This window comes from Zonotrichia albicollis, chromosome 1 (assembly GCF_047830755.1).
Source record: "Zonotrichia albicollis isolate bZonAlb1 chromosome 1, bZonAlb1.hap1, whole genome shotgun sequence".
NCBI lineage: Eukaryota > Metazoa > Chordata > Aves > Passeriformes > Passerellidae > Zonotrichia > Zonotrichia albicollis.
In genome coordinates this window covers 29,025,779-29,040,818 of record NC_133819.1, presented here as the reverse complement: position 1 = coordinate 29,040,818, position 15,040 = coordinate 29,025,779, and the positions used below count along the sequence as shown (strand labels likewise).

Below are 15,040 nucleotides of genomic sequence, written 5' to 3'. Positions count from 1 at the left end.
TTTCAGGAAAGACAGAACAGATCTTCATTTGGAAATGAAGCATCTCGTGATGAAAAAAATTTCGGTGAGACATTTATGTCTGACATTATGATAGCTTTGAAAGACATGTACTAAAATTGGATCTGCCAATGAGTATGGGGTTTGTCACATTTCTTTCCACTTTAGAATTGCAGCTTTTTGGAGTCAGTGAGTAAAACATTATACTTACCATAGTTAAGAAACTTACTATCCTCTGGGCTGGAAAAGGGTGATTTAAAGAACTTCCAGTGTTCTTGTAACCACAGGAATGTTATTTAACATAATTTAGCAAACTGGGGAGGATAGCACCAAAAATGGGCAATGTTGCACAATGGATTTGGGGGAAAGAAACAAGGTTGGGCTCTCAAATTTCTGCATGATTTGGGAATCTGGCATAAAGCTCACTTTTTTAACAAATTGGAGACAAATGGAGTTCAAGAGCTAAACACTGCACATGATGACTTGGCATCATATTACGCACAAGCTGTGACTCATGAGGTACTATATGAACCATTTTTAATTAGTTAATTATTTTCCACTCACCGTATATGAAACTTTACAGTTTCAGAGCATGATTCACTCAGTTTCTCAATTACAGTAAACCAAAAATGCAAGGTTTCATAAAAAGATCAATAATAGCAAATAAGGAGACACAGTTCCCCTGAGAAAAGATAAAAGAAATCCTCAGATATTTTCTGTGAATATTTCTCTTTTTTTTTTTTTTTCCATTTTACGGAGTGGGATTTTTGCAAGTGTTCATTCACAGGCTGTGCAAGCTATTTATAGCAATTTTACTGCTCTGGTAACACCTCAGCAAACACTTTTTTCTTTGCACATTTCTTTCCTAAGACTGTCTGGCCTATTTTAGACCACAAATAACTTTGCTGCAGCTGTTGCATGTGACCAGTTTGTCTCCCACGCACTCCAGTCTCAAAACTGCAAACTCTTCTTTTTCTGCAGAATTTCCCTGAGAAAAAGTCACCAGTACATCTGAAATAGGGATACAGTGTCCCAGAGAGGGGTGCCATGGATAAAGCAGGAAAGGGTTATGGATATGAACCTTTGTCTCCATGAAATACCTCAAAATAATATTTCATGTATCAAGTTGCTCATGGGAGCAATGTAAGTGCAGGTTTAAGGCTTTCAGACATGGTCCAGGAACACTTAAGCATCTGTGGATTTAGAGTAGATCCTCAGAAGTCTGTTTTCAGAGATGATATGTGTGTGTGTTTTCATTCTGTGAGTAAGAATTTGTAAGGGTCCGATCTGGTGCAATAAAAAAAGCAAAAAACCAGATCTGATACAGAAGTGTTTTTTACATAAGAATGTTGGTCCTTTTGTCAAACAAACAAACAAATGCTGCTCAGAAAACAACTTAAAACAAGAATGATAGTTTACAGGGCAGGAATTTGTTTGGGTCAATTAAATCAGAAGCCTATCAGGTTGTCTGTTTTGGCTGGGTTTTCTCCCACTTGTTCTCCATCTATGTTACAAAATTAAGCTCTAAACCTAAGCTTTAAAAATAAGTCTTTTCAAATTGAAATGGAAAAGTGTTTTTTAAATGATGGCTTAATGTTACTGAAAATTCATAGGCATTAAGATGCCCTTTTCCCCTGGGAGAAGATAAATTCATGCTGAATTCACTCTGTTTCTAACCAGCAAAAGTGCATTGGCTTCTGGTTTTTTTAATCCTGATTTAGGTGGTTATATCCAAGATTATGGTCATATGCTTAACAAATAGAACTGCAGGTAAATCTAAAGCTTAATTTTTGACAAGTAAACACTAAAAATTCAAAGCACAGATATAACAATTATAAATTCTGTGGAGTAATGGTCTACCAATCTATAGACAATCAAATATGACAAGCATGAAATTTTAGAGTAAAATATGCAGCATTGAAGATACACTACATTGATTTGCATTCCCAGGCTGTGTAAGTCAAACTACAGGGAAATCACTGATGATTGTTTAAAGGCTTTTTGTTTTCAAGCTGGCTGCAAGCATACAAAATCAACTCTTGATTGCTCCTCTTGATACTACACTTGTACTTAATCTTTCAATGAACAGCAGTATACAGGAAAAGTAATGTGGGGAAAGCACTTTAGTGACTGATCCTGTATTCTAAAATGTGAGACTGAAAAAGAGTTACAGAAAACATTTGCCCATTTTTTGGGATGACACAGTGATTTTAAATTCACAAGTCTTTTGGAGAACATAGCAATATTGTATATGCTAGTGCTGCTTTTATTCACAAAGAGATAAATATAAGAATATTATTTTCACTGTAATGAGTTTTTGTCTTTATATTAACTCCGTTTATAAACAGTAATATAAGTCTTTGCTGAAAATTCTCCAAGGGTAAGATAGAAGAACCTTGAACATTTTTTAATGGTGTAGGTTGAACTGATGGAATGAAACTCAGGTGGCTTCACTTTATAATGTGGGATCCTGAACTGGCAGCTTTAGAACTGTCTAATAGTCTGAGTGTCAGAGTCATACATTGGAGAGGATCTTTTGCAATTGCCTTCAGAAACAATAGCACAGATAGAATGGCAGTTTGGATATGTGATTGGAATATCATTTCAATGTCATTTTGAGCATTCCATACAAGATCCCTCAGTGGTTTTTAAAGAAATTTAATTTTAGACAAATTTCTTCCATCTCATAAGATTTCTTTTAAAATATATTCTGAAGTCTTGTTTCACAATTGACTGAACTGGTCAAGGTCTGAAAGAATGATGTTTTAAGAAACCTCTTTTACATGATTGAAAACTGTTAGGAAAGCTCAGGTTTCTGTAAAGTAATTCTTATTGAGCAACATTTTCCTAGAGAAATCTGAGGTTCACCAGGGGATAGGATATTAATGTTATCTGAAGATAACTAGACAGATTTAAGAGAGGACTTCAAGAGTTAGTGTGAGAAGGCAGAAAAATACTGCATTTTTACAAGCAGAAGGTAAACCTGATCCAAGAATAAATTTAAAATACTGTTCTGGTGCAAATCAAAAGTTTCATATATTAAATACTTGAGGATAGACCATGACAGAAGCGAAAGGCTCAGTATGTCTTGAGTCATCCAGCCTTCTCTCAAGAGCTTGAAGTGATGCACTGTGGCCACAGCTGAACTTTGGCACAGGAGCTTGTTTGTCACTATCCATGGTGCTGTTGGACAGTGTCTGAACACGTTGTTAACCAGCAGGATGGGAATCATCACTGTTAAGAGCAGTCATTCTTATTTTCATCAATATATTATGACTACAATCTTCAGATAAATAATATATTCCCATCACAATATGTCATTCGCTTCCTTTTAATTTTTTTTTTGTGTCAAACATACTGCCAGACACTGCTTTGATTTCTCTATATTCAAAACATTGATTCTTTATAAAAGTGTCTAAGTTTTCAACTCAAAGGCTTTTAAGGGTAACTATTAAACACAAATCTATGAATCTAATTAAATTTCTTTATTGACATCTAATGTCTGTAATTTACTTTAGAAAACATATTTTATCTCCTCTGAACAAGGAGAAGGCAAGAAGAGGTGGAACCATGGGTGTTTGGAAGGGTGTTAAGTAAATGGAGACTGAAAAGAGCGAGGTACACACAGGAGAAAGCATAAAGATGAGTGAAAAGGGAGACAGAAGCTAAAATAAAGTGATGACAACAGAGTAATGAAATTCTAGGAAAATAAATAAAAAAGAATAGTGCACTCCTCTGCCTAAGTGCCAGGTTCTTCTAGTTCTATTTTTTTCTATTTTATTTTTTCAGTTGCACCAATCTCAATATTTCTTCACTCCTATCACCTGTCAGCACTACCTCTCTGTGGCATCCTTGATCCTTCTGTCCTCTTAAATTTTATTCCTAGTCCTTTCTACCATCTATTTCCCTAAGACAGGTTAACTCTTCATCAGCACTTCTTGTTTTGTGTCAAAGGTGGAGACATGTGCAAACACTGGACTTTCACTGGGTTTGGGTGTGTTGGTCACACCAGTCACCATGCTCACATTGATGAAACAGATGGGAGATCATGTTCAGAAAACACAGAGTGAAATGGATGTGTTGTCCAAAGAACGTGGTATAGAGTGCTCTTGGGAATGATTTCTTGCTGCCAATTTGTTTTGTTTCCACATAGCAATTACAGTAAGTTTCTTCTGAATTCCTTCTAACACTCTGAGAAAGAGACCAAACCTTTCAGCTCAGGGACTTTCCCAAATTCAGTCAGACAATGGGACTTCAGTACAAGCTTGTGCTGGTTTTTCCAGACTACAGACAAGTTCAGTTCATGACTGTTGGAGATTACTCATGTGTACATTTTTCTTTCTAAAATCTGTCATTATTTCACTTTGAATTCTTGAAATATATCTTACTGATTTGATGGCTGAAAGCCAGTTTTATACCCTTTGTGATCCTCACTGTCTTATATCAATGAGAACTATCAACAACAGCTTACTTCTTTTTCCCACTAGCCTAGTTTTATGGTTTATGTATTTTAGATGCAAATCTTGATGGCATCATGTTCTCTTTTAGGTTTTTAGAAGCAAACAATTCAGAATGTGAAACATTTAGAGGCTTAAGGTTAGGAACATGACACATTTGTAAGATCTACTTTTCCTTTGAAACAGCTCAATTTTTATTAAGCACTTGAAGCCATTTGAGCCCTACATAACACAGCTGGATAGTACCTATAAAATCAGATGATAAATGGAGCTGGTTCCAAATATTTCAAAATACATTCTGATATAAAATTTATCTCTTTAAAATCAAATTATTAAAATCTTGTAACCTTTCAAATATCTACAAGGACATGTAGCATGTTTGAAACCCATGAATTATTAAAAAGTATATTTCCACCATTCCTTACTGGAAACCAAAGTTAAAATTATCCCTGAAATCACACCAGTAATAAATTTAGGATTATTTTTGAATGTTTCTGTATATTACTGATTTAAATACTTATAAAATGCGAGGAAATGTATAGTTTGTATTTTGTGAGAGCAGAATATTTCAGAATTTGTGGACACTTTGTGGTCCATTGGACTGTATTGCATTGTACAGTGTTTAATTGGGACATGAATCAAGCCATGAAGTGTGGCAGTAATAAAATTTGTTACTGTATTGTCCATTTTGTTTTGCAGTGTTCAGTCTCAGAGGTTCTCATTATAGAAACAAAAGCTCTGGGTTTCTTGCCATTTAGCCTTCCAAAACTCTTAATTAAAACAAAAAAGCTGCCAAACACAGGGGTTTTTTTGAGTTTAGGTAGCCCAGATGGTAACCAGTTCTGAGTTATGGCCATTTTCTAAGTATCAAAGTCAAGGCTCGAAGCACAAAAAGAAAGCTGTGTGTTAAGCATTTTACAGTCTTGTGAGACACTCAAAAGACAGACACACTTAACACATTTGACAGCACCAGGGGAAGTAGAAAATGTCATGAGAAAAATGTGTCTGAGAAAGCAGAGACATTGTGGAGTTTACCTCCATTCTTCACAAGAAAATAGAATTTGGAAGCATTTTGTATAAATCCTAAAGAAATGCTGGATTTTGCCTTACCACTTTCTTGTCAGAACAGTTACTTATCTACAAATACATAAAGTTAATTGCAACTCAGCAAAGTGGCTGTATTATTAAGGAGCAAGTTCTTACACCTTTTTCTTTCCCAAGGTTATTTGTTGATCTAGTGGAAATAACTACATTTTTTTCATTATCCAGAATTCAACCCACACAGAGGTCACTCAGTTAGCAAGCGTTTCAAGAGGACATAACTGCACTACTGTGTTTTGATTCTGTCTCTGACAATGAGAAGGATAGGTTAAGAGGTGACAAGCAAAACTGTGAAGAGCATCAAAAATGGTAAAAGAATAATCAAAAATGCTGTTTGAATCTGGATAAAGTAGCCTGCAGTGAGGTTGAAATCTTCAGATTCCTAGTTATCTTGCTTGATGAAGCTGCCCTTGCCAAAACATGTTTGCAGACTAGCCAGGCATTTCGGTGCAGAGAGGAATATCACAGCAAAAGTGAATTTGATCACCCCACATCTGGGTACCATCAGATAAGAAAAGAAGAAAAATCTGGGAAGGGAGAGGGGTAATTGCTGAAAAAAGTAAGAACAGACTAGAAATCTGGCTGGGCTGTAATTTATGGCTATTCTAAAGGAACATTAGTTTTAACAATAACTGTCAGAAGCCTTTTGTGTACCTATGTAGTTCAAATCTAAAATTATAACTGAAGCTGAAGAAAAACTGAATGTGGCTTGAGTGCATGTTTCAAGAGGAATGTTTTCTCCAGTTGCTATTGCACTTAAGGTGCTACCTGATTTGCCTCACCTTAGCTCTAGCTCCTTCACATGAAATACATGGATTATTTTTATTCTCAGACACTTGACAGCTCTTCTGTGAGGAAAAAAAAGAAAGAAGAAAATACATTTTCAAGTGAAACCTCTTCACACTGAAGGCACCAGTAGTTTTACATTTAATTCAGTGCAGCCAGATGTGAATTGACCCTTTTTCTTAGCTGGTGCAAAAAGAAGCAAAACTAGGGGTTTGTGCATGAAAAGAAAAATTTACTGGTTCATGTAACTTACGTGAAGAATTCCAGGTACTTTGGTGAATACTAGGACAAAAAACATCCAAGGAGTTTTATGTGAAGTTTGAGTGTCATTATCCCATTCTTATATTCCATTTCATGGGAATTGGTAGTTGCTGACCATCAAAAACTGTTGTGACTGTACATGATCTGACTGTGTAACTGAAGATTGTCTTCTTTCCAGTGTATTGTCCTGTTTTATCCAGAGTGAGCTTGTGCTCCGCAGTGATTTAACATTGCCTCCCATAACAGCACATGGGCAGATACCAAATTTCTCTCAGGCCTACCTTGCATTTCAATCATAATTTAGCATAATTAAGAAAGTTCTGATTTAAATGTGAATTGCTCCATGTTCAGAATTAAGGATAAGAAAATTGTATTATTCCTGAAATATCAAGTGTTATTGCAAGATTATGAAGATCCTTACTGCAGAGTGCCTCTTTAATTGAATGATCAATGACCTTTATTATTTATTGATTCATATTTACATGTGTGCGTTTATTTTATCATTTCTGGGAAGCAATGTGTGTTTTATAAATGTTTTAAGGTGCAAGAGACATCTGAATTCTAGGGAGAAAGTACACTTAACCATTTATTCGATTTACCATATTCATACTACAGGCCCAGATGTCTGTGTCTGACAAGAAAAATGTATTCCTCCTTGCAATAAAACACAATAGATTAATTTGGATACTTTATGGCATTTTTGTTAACCTTAAAAAATACAGTCCTTTTTCTAGCTGAGCAGATGTCCTGTGCATGTAGTATGAAACAAACAAGACAAATCTATTTTGTCTTTTTTAACTTAATCATTATTTCTTCTGTGGAGATTAAGTTTGATTCGTGCTCAAAACCAAAGGTGACCTAACCATTCTTCATGTATTTTCTTCAATACACCACAAAATCATTAGATCTTCAGTTTCTAGTAAAGAAAAATTTTGCAAACATAACTAGATATAAGTGAACAACCAAAGACCTGTAAATTTTTTTCAGTCAGGAGATAATTTCAGCCTTCTGCTACCAAAGTAACAATGTAGGGAGGAGAAAAGTACTTATGAAATAATAATATATTTATATATAAATAATATGCTTTTATTATCTCTCTTTCCCTTGTTAGGAAGCACGGTCATCAGAATGTTATCAAACTGATGATGCTTCATTAACAAAACAGAAAAGGAAAAGCATTAAACACTATCTCTGCCTTATCTTCCCACTGTGAAAGGGCTTAGAAGCTGGCTAATTTCCAAGAGGCACTTAAGGAAAGTGTACATGAGTAAGCAATTACTGAGCAAGTTACTTCTCCTGAACTGTGCTGCTTTGAGTGGCAGAAGTGCCCTTGTTACAGCAGGAGACAGAAAAGGTCTGTAATGCAGAACTTCTCTGAAAAATCTGTCTGTGGTGTCATGACAAACTTTACAATGCATGGGTAAATGATCAGCCTAATTACATTTCTTATATCCATCATAGAAGTCTCATTATTTCCTTCTTCCATCTGTCTCTGCCCATCTGTTTTCTCTTATGGTTGGCATGTAAATTCTTTGGGGCGGAGGTTTTTTTTCATGTCTTGTATTTACAATATCTAAGGGGATCCTGCTTTACTGCTAGGAATTATAAGCAAAATGATATAATAAATATTTCATAACCAAACATGCATATGTAAAAAACAAAGCCATCAGTAAACTGTAAACACTAGAAGACCTGAAAATATAAGATTTCAAGCAAATCAAGGGATCCTCTTTAGCATAGATAACTTTAGATAACTTCTGATTCTGTTTAACCTGTCCTTATAACCTATGTATTTTTCCTTATGTCAGAAGTGCACAATTCAGCACATAATTGTTCTATCTGTAAGCCTATCAGAGTCAAGATTGTCACAGAAGTGTAAGATTATTGTTACCAAGCATTGCTTCAGAAAACATGGGATGCACAGAAAGCATGGAATGCTCCTTTGGGATTTCTGCCCAGTCTCCTGGCCTTATCTGTTTGCAGCATTCTGGGTGGGGTGTATTTCCAATGACACACAGCCCACTTTGGTTGTTTCATGAAGACATGTAGATTCTACTCCCTGTCTCAGCAGGGAGACTTAAGAATTAAGACTCTGCCTAAAGTCTGGAAGAGTTTCTCTCTCCTATTTTGAGATTATTGAGGTTTCACTGTGACACAAAAGTCTTAGAACAGTCCAAGCAACAATCTCCTATTTTCCCCTAGAATATTCTTATTTAAAGAAACAGTGATGTGGAATTCTTAAAGGAGATCAGATATTATAAATAAAATACTTGTGGAATATAATTGTAAAAAATGGTAAAAATACCAAGTTGCAACTGTATAGATGAAGATAACAGAATGCAAGGCTATTTTTTACACATATATCTATTTTGATAATTAAATTATTGAAGTAATAAGTGTAAACTGGGTCTTTAGGATTAAACTATGCTCTCTTCTAGCTCATCCTTCATTGATTTTTTGTGTGCATGTGTTTTCATAAGGTCAAAAAATTTATCTAGAGTTATAGAATTCTTGATTTTAGGATTTGCGTCATCTGTGCCACCTGTATGTATGCTTATTTGTAAGTACTATAGCAACACTGCTCACTTGTCTGGTTAGAAAATCACATTTCCCCTAACATGAGTTTCACACATATTTTCTTTAAAATTTCAGTACAATAAAGGGTGCAAGAGGAAGTTTAGGAGTTCATAACAGAAGCGAGAACAATTGGAGTTGTGAATTCATAACAGAGGCAAACTTGTAGATATCTTTAAAGCCTGACTAATAGAAAACCAGATTATGAAACAGTAAGCAGGAAACCTTAGTCCCCAGCAAAGTAATTTTTCTTAGTTTACCCTTTAGTGCAAGATATTTATAACCTCACTTTTGCTTTAACTTGGGCACGTCTATAGGAACTCTTTCCATGTCTTTTCCAATAATCAAAATATGTTGCATGCTGAAGCCCCTGATCTCTAATGCTATTGACATTTAGTGACTATTAATAGTAATTCTCTAGTTGTAGCAATTACAAGTATTTTTATAACTTTGTCATTTATCTGAGAATATCTATAATTTCTTTATTACCTAGCAATTCTGTGAGAACTCCATTGAATCTGTGGAAAGATCCAATTTATATTTCCAATCTTAAATTTTTGTGTTGTTTCTGTAAGAAGCACAGGAGAGGTTTCTGTTAAGTGCTTTCTCAAGTGGAGTGATGCCTTCTATGGTGTACATCAGAGTCCTGATCCCCTGGTATTGCAATATACAGAACATGCCCTGGTGTATTTTCCATCCCACTCTGGCTTTCCTCCCAGTGAAAGCAGCATGCACCCAGCAGTGCTTCACACCCACCTCTGCTTCAATAAGCTGTCAAGAAAAGGCAACAATTCAGACAGCAGGGATTCAACTCACAGGGATTCCTTGACACTTACTTCATGGTGAGATGTTCTGCCTTTCCCACTTCTGCCTTGGAAGCCTTTAAGTGCCTTAAGTCACATAAAATTAAAAAAAACTACTCTAACAAAGGAAAGAATCCAGCCAGACATTGCTTTAAATGTGCAAAATAAAGTATTTCCAGGTAGTGCCCAGAAAAGACAATTGCAGCTTGTAAAGGAGAAAATTTTTTTTTTTGAGTCCTTTAAAATTACAAGGAGCGATAACTTATAGTATAGTCAGAAAAAAAAATAAAGATACTTTGTCAGGAAAAAAAAAATATTTCTAGGAAATTTTAATCTGAGGGTATTTAGGATCATAAAAGAGGATTTCAGCCATTCCCAGTTTGGCATACATGAATAAGATAAATAACTGAAAATAGGGATACAACAAAAGGTCATTTTTTCTCTGTGTGTGGAAGGGACAGATCATTGTCTTGAAGAGAACCTTGTTAGTAATATAAAGCAGGGGAAAATAGATTCACAATTTTTGATACATAAATTTTACCACTGTCCCCAAACTCTTATCAGGAAAGATATTTATTATATATTTAAAACAAAAAAGAGATTATTTTTCTTTTAAGTCTAGTCACACTTTTTCAGGTGGCTCTTTATAGTGCATATGGGATTCTATTTCCTTGTATAATCCACCTGCTTTTCTTTAAGTACATAGGAAGTAAATTATAATGGACATAATTTGTAAAGAAAAAAAACAAAAACAAACAAAAAAACCCCCAACAACAACAAAACCCTCAAAACTCCCAAACCAAACAATAGAATAGCTGAGTTTTAATGTAATTAGAAAAAAATTATACTTTATTCCATTTTCTCCTTTATATTCCATGTAAATACAAGTCATTGACTGGTGAGCTGTACTTTTCAGAAAGAAAAATACAGCTTTATTTAGGCATGTGTATTTTTTACCTAGATGTTTGTAATGAAAACCCTCAAACATCATTTTAATTCTTCTTTAAGAAAGAGAGGTAGAACTAAAACCTAAAATTTCCTACCATATTTTTATGGGTTTTACTTGTTTTAATTTTGTAATGGGAAATAGTTCCTACCATTCTCATACAGGTGAACTTTCAGCTTATAAATAATGATACATAAGTGATTAAGGATAAAATAAGCAATTTAAAGTTATTTCTGTGTCTTGCTCTCCAGAGCTCTGTGATTTGTGTAACAGTGCCTGCCATCCTTGTTAACCATGAGAGAGACTAACCAGAGTGACTCATAAGGAACTGACACTTTAATAATTAATGCAAGATCCTGAACACATAGACCAGTTGTGAATAATTATTTTCATTTCAGTTCATTATTTGTTGATGAATAATCCTGAAATACCTGGAATTAATTAGCTAATGTATGTTTGTGAATAACAATTGCCTTTGTATATTTCATGATTTCATGTCTGTTTAGACTGCTTCAGAGGAAGACAAAAGGCATGAACATATGAAGAGGAATGCTGAAGAAAGATGGACCACAAAGATTTGTGATTATTTCCAGAATGTTATATCACAAGTGACAAAAACTTAGCAGTCTATCAGTTCGGTTCTCTGATATGATCATGTGAAAAGAAATATAAAAAAATAGGCCCTAGTAAAGCAATTTACAGCTACAGAAAACCCCAGCTGAATGCTCTGATTGTTAATGTGTTTGTACCTTTACAAATTTTAATTGGATAATCTATCATCAAAACTTTATTCCATGTATGGCAGCAACCGTAAAATTAAAGGTAAAGGTTTCAAGGATGTGAAACTGAATTTCTAGAAGACAAACTGCTTTTGATGTGAGGTATATGTGTGTGTCCTTTTGTTGCTCAGCTCACTGTCATTCATGTCAAGGAAATACTTTTTGTTTGAAGTTATAATAAGCATTTCACATCTTTTCATGTCATGTACTTGTAAATAAATTCTGCCTTTTTTTCTATTGCATAAATGTTTTCTTTAATTACATAGAAATATGTAAATCCCTTTAACAGCAGTTAAGGTCAGAAAATCTGTTTACATTTCATAGGTTATCTGGCTGCACATCCTCTAAGAAAATGGAAACAAAGTCTAATCCTCCAACAACTGAAAGAATTATTTTGTGGTCTCACAAAGTGTTTATTTAGGAGATGAAACATAAATCACTCTGATGAAAGCGTAAATTAACTTTAAAAAAAGTGCTTTTCACATGAACCCATGAGAAATTAAGTTTGATACCTCAGGATCTGCAAAAAGCTGTATATTGTGTTCCTAAGCCATTGGACTATTTCTTTCAGAAGGATAGGATAGCAGGATTAATGAAGAGCTTAATGATCTCCTGCTGTGCTGGAGCCCAGGAAGCAGCTGCTGTAAAAGGAGATGTTCTGGTACCAGCTGAGGAGCATTTGTGGAGGAGTCATGGAAGGTATTTTAGCAGGGCAACTTCAGAAGGTCATAGGAAGGAGAAAGTGTTGTTGCTAGTGTCTGGTTCAGGTTTTGGTCTTCTTTCAGAGAGAGGAAGTGTTTGGACTGGTTCAGATTACTTCTGAAGTAGCAGTGGCAAGGATGCCAGGATTTAAGACATCCTATATTTCTGTATAACCTCGAATTACCTGTAATTTCCTGCCTCTCTGGGACAGAAGAGTTATTCAAAGCATTATACCAATGGTGGCCTAGGGCCCTCTGTGTCTTCTTCAGATACTGATATTCCCAGATGTTCCTCAAACCAGGGTACAGAGTCCCTTACTGATGGAATTATGGACTTACACATATCTGATGCCTTTGGATGTGACCAGCAGCTGCAGATGTCAAGAAGATATATGGTGCATCTTTTGCAAAACTCAGGTACTGTTGATGGAGTTTAACCATGGTAAATAAAAAAGATCCACTGACGTGAACTAAGCAGTGCAGGAGTGCTGTGGGTACTGACTGTCCTTTTCTGCCTGCATACCAGAGTTGGAAGAGCTTTTTCACAGCTTACTGCTGTCTAAATTGTCCTTTTTTTGTCGTTTTTATTTGGGGCAGGGTGTTAAGTGGCTATTTCTTTTAAAACATAGAGAATATAATATAACCCATTTAACTTAAACTTCAATATGTAAAAATCTGCAATGTTGCACTAAAAATAGTTGAAACTAAATTCCTGGCTATATTGCTTTTATAAATTCTTTAATATACTAGTGTATCTTAAGCACTTAATAACTCATGTTTTACCAATGTCTTACCTTAGTTTCAAAGTTGTCTTGAAGACACTTGAAGTTTAAAGACTTCATATACATATATATAGATGTTGTGTAACCTGTAGAACATTGGTTTAGGTTTCTTACAGGTAAAATTAATTCTCATTTTATAGCTAAAATTAATAGAGGTAAACAAAAATGAGACAAATTTTGAGCTTGGAAAATGAAGGCAGTAGAATCTGTGGGTGAAGGACCATCCAGTCATTTGTTATGCTAAATACCACTCTAGGTAATTTAGTCCAGCTCAAGTTTAAGTCTCTGTTCCTGGGCTAGAATTTAAAGGATTTGAACACTTGAGGTTGTATTTAGATGTTTAGCAGTGCTTCAGAATGCTACTTGACTCTTATTTGTAGTTATCTGTAAAAACTCCATCAGGTAAAATAAACTGCACCAAAGTGTTTGCATTGTTTAGCCAAACCCCTGAGGAAAACCCCTTTGAAGAGAGGATGGCTGCAGGAGGACTAAAAGAAGGCTTAGGAGGAGAGCTTCCAAGGAGCTTTTCTTTTCCACTGTTACAATAATTTTGAAGTAATTAAGTTATGTACTAGCAGAAAAATAGGCATATGCTGTGAAAATTGCTTATTGCCCTGTTTGTACCTGCCTCTTTTCTATCCTTGGCACCTTTCTTATAGCTTTTCTTTGTCAAATCTGTTTGTTTCTCTTATCCTGAGGCTGCAAACTGTGTGTCACAGAATTGTTTCTTTATAGTTGTATGCTGCAAATTTAATATGATTTGAATCATACTCTAGAGGTCAAACACATTTTAGATAAAAGCTGTCAAAAGTTGTTTTGTTTTCTTCCTAAAACTCAACTTTCTGGAAGATTGATTTCAATGTAGTTATTCTTGAGTACATTTGTCACAGAAGAATTTGCATTTCTTTTCTTAATTAGTATCTCCTGGTAAATGGTGCACGTGTAACTACTCAGTCAGCTGTCGAGACTTTCCACTGTGGTTTGGGGTTTTTTCCTTAGCTTTCTTTGTTTGGTTGGTTTTGTTTTGGCTTTTGTTTGGTTTTTTATGTTTCTTCCAATCGAGGAATCGGTGTGAACTCCTCCTCCAACTGGGTGGAGGTCTCAGGTGAAATGGGTCAATTGAATCTTTGTCGGTGCACTCAAGCCCTTGGCTCAAGGTTCAAATAAATATTCTGATTGCAATAACACAGAAGTGCTGCAAATATCCCTCCACAGTCACTTACTGGTCAAGGTTTCCATGGTATTTTTGGTCTGTAGTGTAGGCCATAGCTCCTCCACTGGTGAGAGGCTACGGAGGGAAAATGTATTGTCATGTGCTAAGCAATGTCATTACTGAGGTAGTTACAGCAGCCCGTTGAAGGCAGAAATATGGCATGTTTGGCTCAATATGTATAATAAGTATTTTAGCCCAGGTGTCTGTGATCTCCAGATGGCAAACAGGAAAAAAAAAACCTAAGAAAAAGAAAAAAACAGGGGAAAAATATGATGTAGTTTTGGATTGAAGAAGCTTCCAGATATGGCTTCAAAAGAAGTGTTTTTAATGAGATAAGCATGAAAAATGAAGGAATATATATACAGGGAGCATATGTGAGGAATATAGCTTGCATGTCACAAATATAGTTATCACAAAAAGAACAATAGTCTCTCTGGGTATTTTGCCTATTTAAACTATTTAGGGCTGTCAAAAGGCACAAGTCTGTGTTTCTAGTGCAAAAATAGCATTCTAGTCATTTTCTCCTGACTTTACACCACTGCTCTCATGCCCCCCAGGAATCAATAACACGGTGTCCAGCAGAGAGGGAATATTACTGAATGTTATCTGTCTGAGGCTCAGACTTGTCTTTATCTCCTTT

The 15,040-nt window shown here is 35.3% G+C and overlaps 1 long non-coding RNA gene across 1 annotated transcript in view; it reads left to right on the top strand.

Annotated features, from left to right (window-relative positions):
- Positions 1–13,116, top strand: part of LOC102062219 (uncharacterized) — a 55,332-nt gene extending 42,216 nt beyond the window's left edge. The window contains exons 4-5 of the long non-coding RNA XR_003382689.2: positions 7–64; positions 11,432–13,116. This is a non-coding gene — a long non-coding RNA (uncharacterized LOC102062219). The remainder of the gene's footprint in view (positions 1–6; positions 65–11,431) is intronic.
- Positions 13,117–15,040: the final 1,924 nt, after the last annotated feature.